The sequence below is a fragment of the Artemia franciscana genome, chromosome 9 (assembly GCF_032884065.1).
Source record: "Artemia franciscana chromosome 9, ASM3288406v1, whole genome shotgun sequence".
In the NCBI taxonomy this organism is placed as follows: domain Eukaryota; kingdom Metazoa; phylum Arthropoda; class Branchiopoda; order Anostraca; family Artemiidae; genus Artemia; species Artemia franciscana.
The window spans coordinates 32421658-32433891 of NC_088871.1; the positions used below are offsets into that span (position 1 = coordinate 32421658).

The window sequence follows — 12234 nt, forward strand, 5'->3', positions numbered from 1 at the left end:
ATTTTTTCCTAACAAGTTCAAGCGAATCCCAATCACGCAGGAAAGATGTGGGGTTTGCCCCATTGTTATGCGAATCGATGGAACTTACGAGAAAAATGCCATCTAGCCTGAACAAACTCTGTAAAAAAAAAAAAAAAAAAAAAAAAAAAAACTAGTTGCATTTCCCCTAAGCTTTGCACGAAGAGTCCTTCATAATTAAAACTTATACTAATACAGATGCACACAACTAAAATCCCCACAGAATCACTCACACAAATCAGCCTCTGCTACAATTCAAACCCTCCCCACTTGGAACTGAAGCCAAGGTCCATCCACCCACCTTGAAAGCTCATGATTTGTTTACCTCTATACTTTCTTTAAAAATTATATCTTTTGCTGTTTTGATGAATTCACCCCCCCCCATCCTGCTGAAAACTAATTCGAACCCCTCCAAAACCAACTTTTGACTACTATCCTTTGAGTAAAAATACATGATAGCTTGAAAAGAAGCTTTTTATATCAGAAAGCATAGCATGTATCAAATTTCACACTTAGAAATACTGTCTATAAAAGTAACCATTTTAAGTTTAATCATTGTCTTTGATGAAGTTCACTTTAGCAGATTAAATAGAGTATACAAATAAATATAAAAGAAAACATAGTTGAATTATATAGGGTTGAGCTGCGCGGGGTTAATTAGTTTCGACACCTTTCTTTGTACGACCAGTATATAAGGCATGCTAACAATTATATGGCTATTATTAGGAAGATGGTATCACATTTTTGGGATAGTAGCATGTTGAAGCTATTTTCCGCTTACTTGGGATAAGCTTATTTTGTTTATAATCCCGGATAGTTTCTGTTTGAGATATGGAATTTCTACTAATGAATAAATTTTATTTGATTCCTGAACTAGTGAAGCCCTTATTTTGAAAATCGCCTTTTTAAGCCACTTTCAATTGTAAGCTATTCCAACTCCTTGGACAATCTGCTAAATTATTTCCTAATGCAACGTTTTTCAGACCAAAAATTAAAATGAGTTCAGTCTCAATGTTTAATGAGAGCAATGGCAAGGGCGTAGCTCTTGTCGTTGAGAACCCTTTTCACAACGTAATCCGTGCTACTGGGCCACTCATAAAGAACCAATACGCTAAAAGCACTTTAAATAGAATATGCATTTACGTTGAATCGAAGGTAGGTGGAATTAATGAATTTATACCTAGATATAAAACTATTCATATACTTACTTTTTTTCCAAAGTCAGGTAAAAGGTAAATTGAGAATTACCTAAATAAGAAACTAATCTGTGCAAATGAAAAGTAGCATATAACTTCAAAGGAAAAATACGAAAAATGTCAAGTCCCATATATCGTGGGAAGAGGCGATGGAATATTCTTATAAATATTTTGCGATACTTGAAGTTTCAAAGATGAAATATTTCACTGAGAATTCATATAACTTTCCCTCCATGCAATTAGTTCAAGCTCAATTATTATATTCGGCCGATTTTTAAGAATTTGAGGAATATTTTCCATATTTGAAATAAAATAATAAAATCCATTATCATCACAGTAAAAATGAACAAAAATTTAAAATATGACAATGCCAAATGCATGAGTGCTCCCAGGAAGTTTACCCGGGAGGAAAAGCAGTGTTACCAGCACCTTTGTTTTTACCAACACTTAGATGTGAATGCTTATCATTTTCTTGTTTTATACATTTTTAAAATTTTCTTTGCCGGTGTCTATCTCCTCATGCAAACTTCATCTCTAGAAGAGCTTAAATTTCAAACTAATGGATTATTTAACAAGAAGAGGTATGCAAGGTTTTGATTAATCACATGGTATATCAGACATCTTGAACTTCCCTTATGATCCTGAAGTAAAAAGGGTTTCTAACTTTGCCTCACCTTTTGCCAGCCTTCGTAAAACCATAGCGTTAAAGATATCCGTCTGCTAAGGGAAAGATAACGTATAAACAGGGTCAGTCATGGCGAATAAACAATGAAATCCGGAAAGTTTGTTTGTCATTTCCCCAAAAACACCACCGTTTATCATCATATTTGTTTATATTTTCATTTAATTCGCATGTCTTTCCCACTTTAGTAATTTACACCCCCCCCCCTCAAAATATTTTTTTGTACATATATGCCTGATAAGGGTTACTCCGACTAGTTTAAAAAAAGGGCAAAGTAGTGATAAAATACCGAATCGAAGCATTCAGAGCGAACATTACATGTCTGAACGAACCAACTACCATATACACAATGATGTAGATATATTAAATGCCATGATTAATTAACTGATACAAATTTAACTGATTCATGTAATCCACTGCAGCAATTGAGTTAAATAAAAAAAAACCTATAAAGCCTCAAGTACAAAATACTATCTCAAAGGGTCAAAAACTAAAAAATATGGAAGCTATGACTTACAAATACCCATATAAGAGGATGCCGGCGAACATATTCGCAGCGGGGAGGGCTTGAAAAATTTTCCAATGGATGGAATTTAGGTAGGTAGGTTTTATTTTTATCCAATGACACCACTAATAAGTTATTGCAGCAAGAAGAAAGTCCTAGGGACTTGTACTGCAAATTCATATTATGATTTATATCTTATAAATAAATATCTAAACATAAAAACTCATGATTATCCAGATAGTCTATCTTATATATTAAAAACAACAACACGTACACATGAACACAATACAAAAAATAGTCATATTAAATATTATTTACCGGTTTTAGCCCCCACCCCACCCCAAAAAACTGCGAAAAAAATATCAAAAACCTCCCGTCCTTTAAAATCTATTAGTTAAATAAAATGTTTCAGTTTATTTTTAAGCCCGTATAAAGTGACAGACTCCCTGATGCTAGCCGGCAGATTATTCAAAACAGAAGGCCCCTGATTATGAGCCACATATGAGGATCTGACTGTTTTTCTTTATCCATGGCTTAAAAGTTGTGAATTTCTTCTATCATAATTATGCTCCTGATTCTTGGAAAAATAATCGTGAAAATACTCAGGGCATATATGTTTAATGCTCTGGAACACAAAAATTCATGCCTGGTAGTCACAAATCTGACCAGCATTTAACACGTTACACTGGCAAAAGTTAGCAATAGTTTTGGATTCAACCTGCTCTTTTATGTCCGCAATCAATCGGATGCTTTTATTTTGAAAAAAATCTGGATCCTTTTATAATTAGAAAAAAATTGCTGGCCCAATGATCGCAACCATAATCTATACAATTATGAACAAGTGAAAAATAAATGATTTTTAAAATCATTTATTCCAGTGGATGGAATAAACAGAGATTCGAAATATCTGCTAGGAAATCCTCTTATGTTTCCAAAATAAAAAAATTACACTTTTTCTAAATTGAAATTTTTCAAGCAGAGAGGAGCTGGACCCTCTGCTCCCCCCTTTGGACACCCTTACAATTTTTTTTCAATTTTAGGTCACTTTTAAATTAGACTTTCTAAATTAAGCTCCTTAAATGCTGATGGTAAAGGAATAACAAAAAAGAGTTGCTACTTGCCTTTTACCACTATCTTGGCAGTAATGGGCACGGTGATCTTTTTGACACTGTCAAGTTTTACACGTACATGTGTTAAGAGCTGGTTAGCGATCAAATTTATAAGATAGGCCAACAGATAAAGCAATACTGATAACTTATGAAGCCAGTCAACCTAAGTAATTTGCTCTATACTACATTTTTTTTTCGCAATATTATTTGTTTACATTAAATTATTCATTATTTAAATATAAAAATTGTCCTAGGTTATTTCTACGAAATGAAAAAGATTTTGTTTTATTTTTTCATTAGATTACTACTCTCCCCTACATATTCTGTTCTCCAAGAACCTATTCTATAGATATATCGGTTGTTTGGCAATCAAGAGAAAAACAATATTTCAGCAAGATTCCTGGCGCCGGCAGAAGCTAAAGCACGGCTAATTCTCACTAAAATCGGGTTTTCGATATCTGGTTCGATGCTATGCAGGATCTAAAATCAGGTCAGTAGTTACTAATTTTGGGACCACAGGCAACTAAAGAATAGCAAGTCACTAATTCCGGTGCACTGGGAAATTCAGTAAATTGGATTTCAGTTCTAAAATTCTTTTAAACTTTTCATCGGAGTAGTTGTATCAATTCACGAAAATGTAGTCAGGGCAGGGAGAATGGTTTTATTTTTATTCTTTAGAATGAAGATACCAAAAGCTGTTTTCAAAGTCCAGGATGGTGGATTTTTTTATTTTTTTTTTCTAAGATACCAGCTGTTTCGAAGGTGTTTTCGAAATCCGAGGGTTGTAGTTGCAGTCCTTTGTCCCAATTGGCGAAACTATTACAAGAGGTTGGGGCCTCTAGGAGTTCTATCTTGTAATTTTTCTCTGGGGGTAGTAAATCAACGACATTTGTTCCATCTGTTCTTTCGTCTACATTACTGACTAATATTTTCCTCGCAAAATTACGTATGACAGTAACGATCCTGTCGGCACCATCGTATGCACTATTACACTATCTAAATTATTTTATTGATTTTCCTGAGCACCGAAAACAACCATCATCCCCGACTAGAGATAGCTTCAGATTTCTTAGGTACAGAAATTAGCAAGCTTCTGCCCAGGCTTTAAATCTCCAAATGCCGAAAGAGCCCCAGCATGGATACCGAAGCACCGACATTGGTTTTACCAAGCGCTGACAGTTTTCGTAATTATTATGTTTAATTCAACCTGCCACATAAAACGATTAAAGGCCTCTCGTGAAGAGTTAAAAAAAGGCTTTCTGAGGGTTACTTCTACAGGAAGGCTATTCCACATGGCAGCTGCTCGCCTGTCCGTCTCATGGATATTCCTCCCTTCAAATTTCCTGGTGAAGGTCAGACACTGTGAGTGAGGTTATAACGAATTATTGCCGTCACTTCAACCTCTGCCAGAAATCATATTAGATACAAATTACTCCTTTTGGATCAACCTCCGGCAGGGATCATATTAGTTAGCTCTTCAGAAGGAGGTCAAAAACTACTAGTAGAAGTATCGTCAAGCTCTACCGCTATATTTTGATAAAACCTTGAATGGAACTATAAAAGTCTCCGCTGCCAACAGCAAAAGGAGGTCAGGCATGCACAGTTGTGGTGCTGATGTAGGAAGCTTCTGTTATCTGACACAGGATTTTCTAGAGTTTTTTTTTCCTTTATCCGAGAGGTCAGACCTAGAGAGATCTGATCAGACATGCAACCCTAGAAGACGTAACAACTCAGTCCTAACAATAAGTTTACCTTTAAAAATATAATGCGAGTAATCCCTCACTTGTCTTGGTCAAGTTATGCGGAGTTCCGCTGTCCTTCCGTATTGAATTTAACCTCCCATACATTCGAACAAGCCTCCATCCTTAAAAGATAGGCTTGAAGCTCGGAATAGATTTAGCTGGGGTTAACATTTCTGTAATTCTGATGTGCACTACCAGCGAAAGGTGGAATATTAGTTACAAGCTTGTCGCATGAATCGTTTATAAATTAAAGAAGAAGAATTGGCCAAATCCAGCTGTCACTGCTTCCCTATGACACTGTTAAGGACAAAAATCTCTTAGCGAATAATGACGCCTAATCTTCAAATAATGAACAGAATTCTTCAGGAGCCCAGTTTTCGAGGACTGAATTGGGGATTTGATCAGGCTTTTGAGACATCCAGGATAGTCAGAGCCTTGAGTGTTTATCAACTTATTGCATTTGGCATGTTATAATATTAATTCCACCAAAGTGTAGAGCTGGAGGCAAAGGCTTTTGCTCAAGTTTCTACCTTTGACCAACTAGTGTTTTATTCTCTCCATTCACGACAACTAACGTATTCAAAGCAGAATAAAAAAAATAAATAGAGGGTCTGTTTAATAATTATATTTCTAATTATACCAGAATCAATGCAGTAGAGTTTTTTAAATAAAAAGCGATAAGCCTTCCAAATATTTCCCCCCAAGCTACCTCGGATAGGAAAAACAGCCGTATCCTTTTTAAGGCCCAAAAGCGATTAGAAAACAACCAGACCCAGTCCCAAACCATTTTTGTTCCAATCTTATAAAAATTTTGTCATGACTATTTCATTCAGAATGATTTAAAGTCCCAAGAAAGTGTCTTCAATGGGGAAACGATCCAAGGGGTCCGAATACCAAGGGCCTTAAATGCAGTAATTTTCCATCGCTACATTGTCTAGTCTTGGCTCAGTGCAAAAAGATGTAAGTCCTAAACCTCGCGTGAGCTTGAACAGTGCAAGGGTTTTCGATCTAAGTTTTTGGAGGAGTAAAGATCGCTCATGGGCATTCCAAAACACCCCTGGCCCCTATTTAGCAATAAAGTAGATACATTGTAACTTTTTAGAAACAAACTAATGCAAAGATTTTGAATTTATATGAATGTAGAGCCAAAGCAGAGTAGTTGCCTCTCGAAGCTGCCCAGCAAAGAGTTATGCATGATGCATCTTGCTTGAATCAGTCATATACGGATTTTCTACCCGTGTAAGCGGAGCCACGAACTTTTGGGCTGCAACCACTCCAATAAGATCCCTTACTGTTAACGTGTCAGAAAAAAGCAGACAAGTTTTTTTTTCTCCAATAGGTTTGAAAGTTACGGACATGTACCTTGTTCTAATGCGAAATGAAAATGAATATTTATAGAAGCAAGGGCTACATCTCCAACTTTTGCATGGAAGTAGTCGGATCCAGTTGAAACTTCTGCGGAATCAGACTTGAGACATTTAGACAGAGTTTCAGAGACGTATGCCACTTTCGAACGCCCACTAAATAGACCACTGAATCCTTTCAGTCGAGGCACTAGCCACTTTTGAAGACGCGGATCCCTAAGCTATGAGACTTTGAAGCTTGTTTGTGCCTGGACTCTTAAGGTAAGTGGCCAATCCATGGGGGTTAGGTACCTGTCTCTTAATTTCAATCAAAATTAGAAATTGCAGGTAAGTCAATAAAAATCTAACAAGCCCCGGTTCGTGCTACTAGGCTGGCGTACCGCCAGTTGGCTCGGCAGCTTTACTGTCATTAACCTCGACCAACAGCTATCTGTCAAAAGATTGTTGTGCATCTTTGTGATAGAATCTTTGTGATAGAATATCTTTACGATTTATGATTGGATGCCATAAGCACATAGCATTCAGAAATTTACCATAAAAAAGAGTCGAGTATGCCCCTAAACAACCGTAAATACTAGTGACATTTGCAATGTACAGAAAACAATAATTACTTCTACAAGTGTGTTTTTATTTATTATAACATAAAAAATAACACACACAAAAAAATTAATTAAACTTACAGGAGGGCAAAAAAAATTCCTAGATTAAATATATTTGTGACTTTTAATTAATTCTACTACTTTAAATAGACAACTTTTGCTTTTCCTTCTTATTCCTTTCAATTCCACTTTATTAAAAAAAAATAGTAAATTGATGCCTATAGAAGTCTTTTGAAGTGGTAGTTAGTAATTCCTGAAGTAATTTGGCAATTATTGCAATTATGAGAAAAGATTCGCATGATGATTTTTATCCATTTGAAAGGAATTAATTTAAAATGAGGAAAATATTTATGATAATTATTTGCATATTAGAATAGTGAAAGTACGTTGATTGTTTAAAATTTAATTATGTAAAAATAGAAAAAGAATTGATGGAAACAAGAGTTTGATGGAAGCCAATTGATTTCTTGGAGAGGTATAAATTCAGTTTTTCTCTCTAACTAAATTATAAAGAAAATTTATCAGTACACTGGCTCTTGTTTGTTTCGTTCTGGACGCGAAAAATTACTAATGAGCAAAACGAAGACAATCCGAATTTATTTTTTCTTATCTCTTTTAGGATATAAGACTAGACTCCTAAATTAAATGATTATACAAGACGAATTTGGACGGCTGATTAAGAGTAAAACAGACAAAGGATTGACTTTGTTGTAGGATATCAGATAAACTGGAGGCCTGCAAAATTGTTTTCTTTAATGATGTGCTAAACAGACTTTCCATTGTTGATTTTGAGATGCGAACGGCGATTTTAAGTCTTAAATAAATTTATCAATTGCTTAATACAACTTTTTAAACTCAAAGTTTTTCATAGAAAGTAAGAGTAATTTTTATCGGAGAGAAAAATTCTGTCCCACAATTTGCTGTAACATTAAGTTGTTATTAAGAATGAAAAGAGCAAAAGAAAGGTCCACCCTACGACACAACCATACATAAATACATCAGTCTTTAGTACACAACTCTTAGCTGAGGTTTAGCAATAATACTGAAAAAGAAAAAAAACTTATCGTGGTAACATATACAGCACGTTGAAATCGCATTATAGTATGCTACAAAAAACAATTTGAAATCCATCCCCCCAAAAAGCGAATTGACAAAAATAGAAAACAACAAAGAATGGAAATACTGCGAAATATTTCATCATTGGCTAGCTGGTTTAATCTGTCTTTCCAGTAAATCTAATCATTTGTCGTTTTATCAATACGGAAGTAAGAATACTACAATACAATATGTTTATACGCACACTTTAATATCTTTAATCACTTTTCTACAACAAATAATAAAACAAAAGAACAAAAACTTGAACTTGACAAGCTACGGGACAGTTTATTTTAAATCATATCTTTTGGGCACTCTAATAGGACTATTACCCAGAGGACAAATTCCAATAAAACTTTTATCCTATTGAGTTCGATTATCTTTTCCTCATTTATACTTTTTTTTATCATGAACATTGTCGTTGCTGTTGTTGGGCATTCATTCTTGATGAATTTAACATAAACATTTTTATTAAAAATCAAACCTAAATATTTGGCAGCTTTTGTTCACGCAGCGAGGCAGTAAGTGTCTTCTTTTTGCTAAGAAAGATAAAGTCTGATAAAAACAACGCTCGTTAAAAGAGGTACAATATTCGAGAACGAATATTTTTTCACGGAGCAGGTAATACATTCTTCCTCTTCTTCATTCGAAGAATATCACCAGCAAAGGGGAAAATAAAATTCCACATATCATATTTCGGCTCAAAAACAAGGAAAGTACTGAACTTCACTTCCCCTTTTTTCTCCATAACTTTCTTATTAAATCTCCGAAATGCTAATATTTGCCATATGACTAATACTGCAGTGAATCCAATAACTACAACTAAAAAGTAAAACAAAAAACTGAATAGGAGAGTGACATAATCCACATTACCAATTATAAACTGACAAAATGCAACAGGGAGCAATATAGAATAAACTGAAACAGTGTTATAAGGATATTCAGTACGATAATAATTGTAATACACAACTAAGGCATATAGTGAACCTATTGATGCGGAACTACAGAAAGATATAAAGTAAACACGATTCTTAAAGCCTACACAATTGCCAACAAACAAACAATGTTTGTCATATTTAAAGCTACACATATTACACAGAGGGCAGAAATGTATAAAAGGTCCGTGTATACTCTGGCATTTGTTGCACTGAAAAAATTGACATTTTATATTCATTCTCGATAATACGTGTTTTTCTTTTGTTCTGTGACACCAAATTTGAATCCAGTGTCCATATATTTGTACAATTATGTAGTAAACAGAAGCCATAGTAAGAAAGAATTGTTCGCGAGCGAACCGATCAAAAAATGCCAAAGAACCAATGAATATTGCAATAAACAAGGGCAAAATGATTCTTGAAATTGTCCCAAAGCATGATGGAATCTCAGTGCGGAAAAGCTCCTTCAACATGCCTGAAAAAAGAACGTTCAATTCAGCACAACTGGAAATTAAGAAAAGAAAAAAGTAACTACTAGAAAAGTAAGAATAGAATTAACGTGATAGAAAAAAAATAGGAAATGTTAGATATTGCATGTCTATACTGAAATTTATTGTATGTTTAATACACAAATACTAAACTTTACTGAATTTTATTTTATTACTTATCAAAGGCGTAAGATACTATTAAATTTTAGAAATTATCCAAAAATAGTTCAAATGCTAAGAATAAACTATATAGATCATGGTCACACCCAGAATTTCGGTTGATTGAGGCTGCAACCTGAATTTCGTCCTTACAGAGGGGCTTTTACTTACTTTCGTGCAACTGTCAGTTACTGGACTAAGCCAAGCGAAAGAAAACAAGCCAAATTTCGTAAACGGGTATTTTAAAGTAGCAATTACATCATTTTGAATCATTTCTTTTGTCGAAAACAAAAACAAATGGTTGAAATTCGAGTTTTTCTTTACATAATTCAAGCTTAAGACGAATAGATAGATATTATTTTTATACTTGAAAATGGAAGAAATATTAACCCCCAACAGAGAGCAGAGCTCGTAAGGCTGGGTGTGTAAATAATAGGAATACACAAAACAAAATATCTCCTTATAGTAATACTAATGATAGCAAAATTAACTTAATTAAAAAAACAAAAAACAAAACAATAATAACAAAAACCTATAAAACCAATAAATAGTCAAGTCAAACTCAAAATGAGCAAAAATTAACATGAGCAGGGCTGATAACCCCCATGCCTTCTCAAGACCAGAACACAATTTAGACTGAAAACAAAATATGTTTGAAATGTTTTCACTTTTCTTACTTTCATAAATAAAAAATATCAAAACTTTTAAGGAATAGATATCAATATATGTCAATTAAACTGAAAATCCATGGTCATTTGTTTTTTTTTGTTGTTGTTTATTTTTCAGTAAAGTGCAAATGGTGTTCTGGTCTTGAGAAGGCATGGGGGTTATCAGCCCTACTCATGTTATATTTTGCTCATTTTGCGTTTGACTTGATAATTTATTGTAATTTCTGTGCGTTTAGAGTTTCATTTATTTATAGATTGTGATTTATGGTAGTTTTACGCTTGGAAGATTATTTGACTTTATTTTTGCTCATTCTTGGGTTAATGGAGCTCTTTACTTTTCTTCGAAAAAGTTGTTTTATGGAAAAAGTTTTTTTTTTAATTAATTCTTCATGCATCGATTTCCTATATTTTATATGCAATGGAATAAAAAAAAAGTATTATAGAATGAAAAAAAAAATGCAACTACGAACCTTCAATTATAAGGTCAAACGTCTGGGTTCGGAAGTCTCAAAGCACATCATGACGAGGTAATCGAGACGGTCATCGTCCATCATTGTACGTTAACGTGACATGATCAGTTTCAGTTTAGTGAAACATCTTTTCACCATGGCCAAGTTGGTGATGCTGTTACACTCCACTGGTAAACTGACCAGAGAATCGGGAATATCAGTTTGACTGCATAATTTTCCACGGAGTAAGGTCTCAAAGATGGTGCAATAAATGACTTTATAACCTTCAACCTCAATCCTGGCCAATAGCTCTAACATGACTTCCGCGGGATCTAAGTCTTTTCACGGAAACCTCTTCGTGTCTTAATTTAATTAAATAAAAAAAACAAAACAAGTTTTTTTTTAACTGCAAGAAAGGAGTGACTTTAGAACTTCACACAAACAGAAACTATTCCGTACATGAAAGGGGTTGTCCCCTCTTCAGCGACTAGCTCATTACGCTAAAGTTTGACTCTTTGTCACAACTCTACTTTTTGAAACAATAAAAGACTGTAGCGTAAAGAGCGAGGCGTTGAGGAGGGGAAAACCCTTTCATATACGAAAACATTTCTGTTCGTTTTAAGTTTTAATGTGGCTCCTTACTTGCAGTTAAATTTTTTTTTCTATTGAATTTCTAAACGTTTTTGAATTAATGCATGTTTTGGTTCACCGCACATGAATAGTTAAAACAAAATTTGCATATTAATTTGTTTATTTTTGACTAAATGACTTTCTCATAGTTTTGATTAGATGATTGTGATAAAAAAAGGGGCGGGGAAGGAGGTCTAGTTGCCCTCAAATTTTGGTTACTTAAAAATGCAACTAGAACCTTTTTTTTACGAACGTTTTTATTAGTAATAAATATACGTAACTTACGAATTAAATTATGTTACGAATTTCTGTATTTGTATATTTTTTATAACGTATATGATGGGGTTCACCCCCTCGTCAATACGCCGCTCTTTACACTAAAGCTTGAATTTTGTCCCAATTCTTTAAGAATGACCCCTGAATCACAAAGGCCGTAGAATGAATAGTTGAAATTACTAGAAATACTTTAGCGAAAAGAGCAAGGTATCGTGGAGAAGACGAACCCCCTTATATACTCTTAAAAAGGACACTAAAGATGTATATTTCCAATTGAATAAGCCCCTCCTAAGTGTCTACCACCAGCCTTTCCATATGA

General features: G+C 34.2%; 1 long non-coding RNA gene across 2 annotated transcripts in view; it reads right to left on the reverse strand.

Moving 5' to 3' along the window:
* Nucleotides 1-9579: 9579 nt before the first annotated feature.
* The window catches only part of LOC136031287 (uncharacterized), a 76083-nt gene continuing 73428 nt past the window's right edge, over nucleotides 9580-12234 (reverse strand). For both annotated transcript variants that reach the window (XR_010618480.1, XR_010618479.1), the window contains exon 3: nucleotides 9580-9720. This is a non-coding gene — a long non-coding RNA (uncharacterized LOC136031287). The remainder of the gene's footprint in view (nucleotides 9721-12234) is intronic.